Consider the following 9,113-nt stretch of genomic DNA (forward strand, 5'->3'; position numbering starts at 1 on the left):
CTTTTTTTGTTTGTTTGTTTGTTTGTTTTTTGAGATGGAGTCTCGCTTTGTCACCCAGGCTGGAGTGCAGTGGCGCCATCTCGGCTCACCGCAAGCTCCGCCTCCCGGGTTCACACCATTCTCCTGCCTCAGCCTCCCGAGTAGCTGGGACTACAGGGGCCTGCCACCACATTTGGCTAATTTTTTGTGTTTTTAGTAGAGATGGGGTAATATATGTTATTTTTATACTAATTATAGTCATTTTACCTTTAAAAAGAGACAACTGTACTATCCATATCTCTTTCTCTGTATTTGTACATTTGTAGGTATTATACATGATATTATATATTTAGACATAATATAAATGTACATATTATATGAATTTATATATAACATATATGTAGAATACATATAAATTATATTATATATTTTTATAACATATATTTAGAAGACAGATAGATGAAATGTTTGGGTTCTAATGCATGTGCAGTGCGAGTGGTAATAAGTGCCAGGTTCCAGAGACAGTTTGATATAAAACTCAAAGCATTTCCTAAGCAATTTGGTATCCTGGGAGGATGAAAAAGACAACTGTGAAGAGCTGAAATGACTGAAGAAGACCATCAGATTAGGAAGAATAATAATATTCTTGGAATAAGATTCGGAGAAAGAAAATTATTTGTAGGATTGTTAACGTTTAGACAAAGGTATCTAGGGAGCAGTTCATTATTTTTCAAAAAATGTATGTCAGAAGAAATCTGAGAGACTGGGTGGGAGTGAATGTGAATTATTTTTTGAATCCTTTAGCTATAATCCATTCAATGCACCTTTAATTTTAAAGATGCATATAAGTTATGTAGGTTTTAGACTACTTTTTGTTTTTGTAACACTTTTTATATTGAGTCACATCTTATAAACAGAAAATCCATGGAATAAAATGATGCTTCTAATTATGTCTAACACATAGAATTAAAATATTACATATTTTATATTTTTGTTTTAGATTTTATTTAATAAATAAAACCTTATAAATAGAGTTAAAGCTTATTGTGCCTATATACATCCAGCTTCTCATTCTCTCAAATGGTATCAACATTCAGGCATTACCATGGATATTTTCTAGCCATTTTTTTTAAAAAAAATATGATTATCATTATTTTCTTTTTGAGACAGAATTTTACTCTGTCGTCCAGGCTGGAGGGGAGTGGCAGGATCATAGCTCACTGTAGCTTCAAACTCCTGGGCTCAAGTGATATTTCCACTTCAGCTTTTCAAAGCGTTGGGATTACAGGTGTGAACCACCATGCCCAGCCTAATGTTGCTTTTCTATAGTGATGACATACATACGCATCCATGAAATTTTAGGAGTGGTGTGCCTTAATATTATTACTAATCATACAATTTGAATTGCTTGACCTTTTAAATATAATTTCTGTTGTTTCTGAGATTTATTCTTATTGATATCCCTGCATCTATTTCATTCTTACTAATGATCAAATAGCCTCTTACATCACTATGTCATGTTTTCTCCATCTCCTATTAATGGGTCTTTATATATATATTTTTTTCAAATATTGCTCTTTTAAATAATTCTACTTTCAACAGTCTTTTTTTTTTTTTTTTTTTTTTTTTTTTTGAGAAAGAGTCATGCTCTGTCGCCCAGGCTGGAGCGCAGTGGCATGATCTCGGCTCACTGCAACCTCCACCTCCTAGGTTCAAGCGATTATCCTACCTCAGCCGCCTGAGTAGCTGGGATTACAGGCATGTGTCACCACATCGGACTAATTTTTTTGTATTTTCAGCCAGGCTGGTCTTGAATTCCTGACCTCAAGGCCTGTCTTGGCCTCCCAAAGTGCCGGGATTACAGGGGTGAGCCACCGCACCCAGCCTTACTTGCAACATTCTTAGGAGTATCTCCTTAGGTTGCTTGGAAGTAGAAATCCTGAGCCAAATGAGAGTATCATAAAATTGTGTTCACGAAGTGCTACCAACTTAATCTTTCTACAGGCAAATTAGAGTAGTTCTTTTCCATGTCCTGACCAAAGCTTGCTATTGTCAGACTTTTACATACTGGCTAAACTGATAAAAGATAAATTATTTTTTATTGTTATTTTAGTTTACCTTGCAATGATTACTGGTGACCATTTGAACTTCTTTTCTAAGAAGTGCATAGTAATATTTTTGATGATTTTAGGCTTGTCTTTAATTTAGTAATATGTAAATTTTTATATCTTCTTAATATTAACATTTTATAATTTATGTGCATTGAAATATTTTCTTTTTGTGCCTTCTATTTTTCCATTTTTGTAGAAATTTTTGACAAAGATATAATCAATATTAATGTGATAGAATTTATTAATATTTATCCTGTGATTCTTTTTTCATCTTCTTTAAGACATCATTCCATATCCTGAAAACAAAGTATCTTATAATTTCTTCAAAAATTACACAATTTTTATCTTTTTACATTTGAGTCTTTAACTCATCTGAATTTTGTTTGTTCATTTGCTTTCAATATCATGTACATTTATTACATCTATTTCTAGGAGCTCTATTTTTTTGTTATTATTTTGTATGGGATAATTTTTCTGCCAGATATTCTAAATGACTATGGCTGCTGTGCAGAGCACTGATGAATTCTGTAATTTGACCTTGTGTGCAGTAACTTTGCAAAACTCTTTTATACTTTCTATCACTTTTTCTATTACATTGTATTTCCTGTGTTTATGTTCATGTCTTATTTAAGAATACCTTCATCTCTTACTCTCTTACACTATATATTTAATTATCATATTGCATTGTTTAGTACCACCATTATAATGTTGGTACTATAATGTATAATTATAATGTTGTAAAACAATGTATCTCTGACTTTAATGCTAATTCCTGTAATGCTCTATCCATACACACACACACACACACACACACACGTATATTTGTTCATAGACTTTTGATAGGAGAAATTTCAGATCAGGTAACTCCCTTTTATTTCTAATTTACTAACAGGTTTACTCCAAAGTGAGCATACAATTTAGTGCTTTTTCTGCATCTATTGAAATGGTTAGAAGTTTCTTTCATATAATCTAGTAATGTAGTAAATTATATCGATATAAACTCTGATGTAACTTTTTCACATTTGTGATTCATCTTACATAATTACAATATATATTTCATCTATATTGTGGCTTCAGTAAGTTATATGTCATTAGGATTTTTGTATTAATGTTCAAAGTGAAATTGTTCAAATTTTCCTTATACTGTCATTTTCCAGGTTTGTTATTCATATTCTACTATATATTTAATAATTCAAGCAGGCAAGATTTGCTATTTTCTTCTTTCATAAAACATTTACATCAATTGAGGATTATTTCTTGAAAGCTTGGTAAAACTCAGCTGTAAAATGACATAGGTCTGATACCTTTGATGGTGAAGTGCATGAATATTTAGACTACTCACTTACTTAGACAGACAGTGATGTATACAATTCTCCTATTTCATATGATTGAGAATGTCCAATGCATCCTAGTTTTCCACTTGACTTTTACAGTTTTAGTGGTGAAAGCCTGTGAACCCCCTCAGTCCCATGTAAATCAAATGGTTGGTCATCCCGAGTGGAGTCAATATTGGTCATTTGTATTGTTTAGAGAAACTATCTAACCTGTAAAATTTACTGGAATAAATATGCTCCCTATACTGTCTTATAGAAACATCTTCTGTACTGTACATAGATCCCCATTTCTTTGTAGAATTTGTTAATTGCTTTTAATCATTTATACTGGGAATCGGATGTTTTTGCAGTTTTTCGATCCTTCTTGACCAAAAAAATCAGCCTTTATTTTAATGACGATTTATATTAATTTTTCTTTTTTTTTTTTTACTTCTGAACTTTTTATTGGTCTCCTGCTCCCCAAAGGGTACCCTGCTTCTGCTGCCTTAATGCCTCAGGACTTTGGTGTTGTTGGTCTCAGACACCTCTTTGCCATCCACTATCCAGCGGGTGGTGGTGTTTTGGATGGTTTGTATGCAGTTGCTGCTGTCCACGGCATCAGCAAGATTGAAGCCCTCACTGTCTTCCAGCAGGTGGTGGTAGATGGCGATCTCAGCCTTCAAGTCAACCTTGATGTTCAGTGGGGCTTCATACTCCTGGGCCTGGCGCTGTCTCACTGCCTGGGTCTGTGCCAGCTCTGACTCCAGGTGCAGCAGGATCCCGTTGAGCTGCTCCATCTGCAGGGTGTAGCAGGCCTCCACCTCCCTCAGGCTGTTCTCCAAGCTGGCCCTCAGATTTCTCATGGAGTCCAGATCCATCTCCAAGGACTGGACTGTACCTCTCAGCTCTGTGAGCATCGATTTAGCAGCTCCAACCTCGGCGGACTGCGTGGTGACCACTGTGGTGCTTTCCTCAATCTGCTGAGACCAGTACTTGTCCAGCTCCTCTCAGTTCTTCCAAGCCACCTCATCATATTGGGGCCTGATATCTGCCATGATCTTGGCAAGGTCCTGAGATTTGGGGGCCTCTACCTCCATGGTCAATCCAGAACTGGCAATCTGGGCTTGTAGGCCTTTTACTTCTTCTTCATGGTTCTTCTTCATGAAGAGCAGCTCCTCCTTGACAGCCTCAATCTCTGTCTCCAGCTGCAGCTGAGTGACACTGGTGTCATCGATGACCTTGCAGAGTCCATGGATGTTGCTCTCCACAGACTGGTGCATGGCCAGCTCTGTCTCATACTTGACTCTAAAGTCATCAGCAGCAAGATGGGCATTGTCGATCTGCAGAACGATGCGGGCATTATCCACAGTATTTGCAAAGATCTGAGCCCTCAGTTCCTCAATGGTCTTAAAGTAATGGCTCCAGACTCTGACCTGGGGTCCCTTCTTCTCCATGTGCTCCCAGATTTTGCTCTCCAGTGTCCGGTTCTCCGTCTCCAGGCTCCTCACTCTGTCCAGGTAGGAGGCCAGGCAGTTGATCAGCCTTTACATGGTCTCTTTATCATTCTGGATGCCTCCCATTCCTGCCAGATCCCTGGCCATCCCCATGGCCAGGCCCCCAGACCCTGTGCAGCCGCAGAAGCTGGTGGAGCGGGTCACAGAGATCTGGGAACCAGAGACCCGGGCGCCTGCACAGAGGCTGGCTGCGCTGCTGATTGGCCGGGGGCCACCGCTGGGCACCTGGACAGAGTTCAGGGACTGGTAGTTGCTGGAGAAGGTGGAGCAAGTGGTGAGGCTCACATTGTCTGGTGAAGAGAGCAAGAGGACAGGACTCAGGCTTTGCCGACGACCTTTCTGCCCTACTGTTTTCATTTCGTTTAATCCACTTTCGCTGCACTTGTTGTGGAGATTATTTATACAGACAGATCCAACCAATTTAGCTATCACCTAGCTGGCAGGCAGACACTGAGCATACAGAGCATATGTTCTTTGTCATGTAAGTGGTATAAAGATTAGAAAAGTCTTACAGAATCAGGTGGAAGCACACTTAATAATTATAAAAGATATAAAATTAAATTAAGATAAAGAAATATTATTTAACCTGATTTAACTACTTCCTTAACCTTTCTTTCATAAAAACAAAGTTCATACTTTGCTTGGGCAACTCAGGTCAGTGTCCCAAATATGTTACCAATTAATTGCCCCTTTTGAAAGGCCTCAAAGTGAGAACTGCATTGGAGCATTAGTCTTTGGGCAACAAAAGCTACTCAATGATCCTTAAATGAATGTAGTTCTTACTCAACGAGTTTGTAGTTTTACTTTGAATTATCCACATACTTTATCTTTATGATAAATTATCCTTTCTTGGTGTGTAGATCTGCCTTTAATTGGTTAATTGGATTATAATCAGTAGATTGATTAACAGCGCATCTTGGGAGATAGAAATCCATGGCAACTTGAAAAAATATGTATTATATCACACTAAGGACAAGTAAAATTAAAAACAAAAATATAATAGTACAAATTTGTCAACAAATGTTTGGATGTTCACTCATTTTGGTCACTCTTCAGAAGTGCTCGTTTTTCTCGGATAGCTTATGTATATGCTACTGTCTTTGAGGGCCTTGGTACTCACAGGAGAATGGAAAAGGGTTTGATTAAACGGGAGAAAGAGGTCGGTAAACAAGCTCATTGCTCTGTTGTTTTCGGTAAACTCTCCATCTGCTCATTCCAAAAAAAATAAAATCCCTGAAGGTACGTGGGTTGTTTTTGTGTTGTTTAGTTTTGTTTTGGTGCTTTTAGCAATGGCTGAGGGATAAGGCAGAAAAAAGATTGTGTCAATGTAGTTAGAAATTTTTTCTATATTTGCTACCCAGTATCCATTTACCATATTCTGATAATAGCACAAAAGTTTTGCTGGAATGATACCATTCTTTCAACACTTTAATTCATGATGTATGAGTTTATTGCTTCTGTTATAGAACTATACATTTATTGAAAATTCTAATGCCTTCTCCATTTAATTGGTTCAGAGATGTACATCATCCAAATTGGCTCAACTAGCTATCAGGAAAATAAATTAACTTTTGGCTGAACTAGAACCTATCTTGAGTTTTGCAATATCATTTTTAACTTTAAAAGTTTTACAAAATTATTACACCAGAAGAAAGGCCTTGATCCAGAATAAAATTTACTTCAGTGTAGGACAAAATTATTATCCTCATGTTCAAAATATATTTGTTAAGTTTGAGGGTTTAGTTTATTAAATATAATAAAATTATTTATACATGAAAAGAAATAAGCAATAGACATAGGAAAACAGGAAAAGTCCTATCTCAATTCAAGATTTTATCTACTTTTTAAAGTTGTTGATTTAACATTTAATTATTAGGTTTTAAAATAAAAATGTCTATTTTTAATAATACAAGCTTCAGCCCTTACATATTTCAAAATGCAGAAATGTTTTTTTCCTGAGTTGAAGAAAGGTTAAGTCACCATATGCAAGCAACTATTTGAAGCACAAAGATAATTTACACAGAGACAAGGATATAAGCCTGACTTATGTCCTTTATCCCTGTGCAAATCAATGTAAGAAAGTGACAAAATATTCTTTTCTTCTTTTTCGAGCCCTGTGTGTTCACATGTACATTTGTATACTCTGTACCCTGCCCCAAACACATGCACAAACACAGTTGTACACACTTGCACATATTTGCCCACAATATTTGCAGAGGTAATTGTCTTGGAAACAAGTTAATGACAGTATAATATACCAGCTGCTGGTTGAACAGCCAGAAATAATCCCAGGTGGATGACATAAACACTCAAAAGAAGACAGTATTTTCAACCTAAGTAAAATTGTTGCTCCAGAGAAATGAAATTTTCTTGCCAATATTTAAGATGTTTCATCATGGGTTGAGATTTTTTAGTGTGTGTAAAAGGCACAGCTGGGTGCAGGAACTCATACCTGTAATCCCAACAGTTTGAGACGCTGAGGCAGGATGATTGCTTGAGATCAGGAGTTCCAGACCAGCCAGGTCAATATAGCATGACCCTATCTTAAAAATAAAAAATAAAAAGTTAGCCAGGCATGGTGGTGCATGCCTGTAGTCCTAGCTAATCAGGGTGCTGAGGTGGGAGGATTGCTTGAGGCCAGGAGTTCAAGACATAGCCCGGGCAACATAGAACCTGTCTTTACAAAATCAAAAATAAAAACGTTAGCCAGGTGTAGTGGCACACACCTGTAGTCCTAGCTACTTAGGATTGCTTGAGCCCAGGAGTTTGAGGCTAGAGTGAGCTATGATCACACCATTGCATTACAGCCTGGGTGACAAAACAAGAAACTCATCTCAAAAAAAAAAAAAAAAAAAAAAAGACACCATATATAAACATAGAATCCCTCGAACCAACATTTTAACATGTTTGCATTCGAGCAATCATCCGTGGGGCTTTCTTGACAGCTAAGAAACATCTAGAGTCAGTATGGTGACTTTAGGCTTCACTTCAAGAGGATGCTCATCTGATTCCAGGAGGTAGAGTTTGTTGAGGGCCATGAGTATAACTAATAACTGGAGTCATCTTTTCTGTTTCATCTCACTAGGCAGCTCTAACTCTAATTTCCTTCTCTCTCTCTCTCTCTCTCTCCTCTCTCTCTCTTCTCTTTCTCCCTGCCTTCCTCTTTTCTTCTATTTCTCATATATACCTGTGCACTCGAATAACCTTCACTCTGTATCTCTTCCAGCCACGGTAGTAGATCTGGAACGTAGAAGGTTAGGCACACCAGCCAACAAATTGGGAAGGGAATTTCTATTTGCCATCACTGCTTGGTCACAAATCTCTTTTGGAACACCAAAAACAAATGATAGTTATGGTTTACATAAAGGTTTTATGTTCCTAGCCTCCATAGCCATTAAACTCCACAAAACTCCACAAAGATCACTAATTGAACGTGTCTGAAGGATGACATTACTACTTGAAAAATGAGTAGGAGACTTACAAGGAGAAAGTTTGTTTCCCATCTTGGTTAAATTTATTCCCAAATAAAATTCTAATTGCAGGCAGATGTCCCAGAAAATACCAGCCTATACTGTCAGACATTCTTGTCTGCTATGATCTCAAAAAATAGTTCAGAAATATTACTCGTACGGCTTGAGATAAGCACTTCTTTGGAGCACCATCAGCTAGCGAATCATAAATAAGATACTAAATGAAGCTCTCAGTCAAGGAATCACAGGTTTCATAAGTGATATTTCAGCAAACACAGGATATGCATCAAAGTGTGATACCTATCTCAAGCTTCAGGGGTATGTATTAAAAACCACTTAAAATTATGTTCCTGATATTCCCTTCTGAATTTACTTTCCAAAATATCAATGTTTGAGAGTATTTTCCAAGATTAAATTCATTCTCCAAAGGTATTAAAGGGGGAGAATCGTGTAAGGTCTACCTCACAGAAATTCAAACTTTGAAAGATTCTACAGAACAGGGAAGTAATGAAATATTTGATGTGAAAACGGTTTTAAACAACTCAGCATGAAATGTTTTAGTCTTGGTAACTGTGAATTTGTTCACGAAGTCATCTTCCTAAAGTGTCAAATCCTTCTTCTATTCCGTATACCCCCTGCCCTGAGATAAAGAAAAATGAACACTAAACAACCAACCACGCAGTTTAATAATATTTTATCCAAGCGACTTTGTTTATCCGGTTATAA

At 36.9% G+C, this 9,113-nt stretch overlaps 1 pseudogene; it reads right to left on the reverse strand.

Moving 5' to 3' along the window:
- Window positions 1-3,909: 3,909 nt before the first annotated feature.
- On the reverse strand, window positions 3,910-5,274 carry LOC111545293 (annotated as a pseudogene).
- Between the last annotated feature and the right edge of the window lie 3,839 nt (window positions 5,275-9,113).

This window comes from Piliocolobus tephrosceles, chromosome 1 (genome assembly GCF_002776525.5).
Source record: "Piliocolobus tephrosceles isolate RC106 chromosome 1, ASM277652v3, whole genome shotgun sequence".
NCBI classification, from domain to species: Eukaryota; Metazoa; Chordata; class Mammalia; order Primates; family Cercopithecidae; genus Piliocolobus; species Piliocolobus tephrosceles.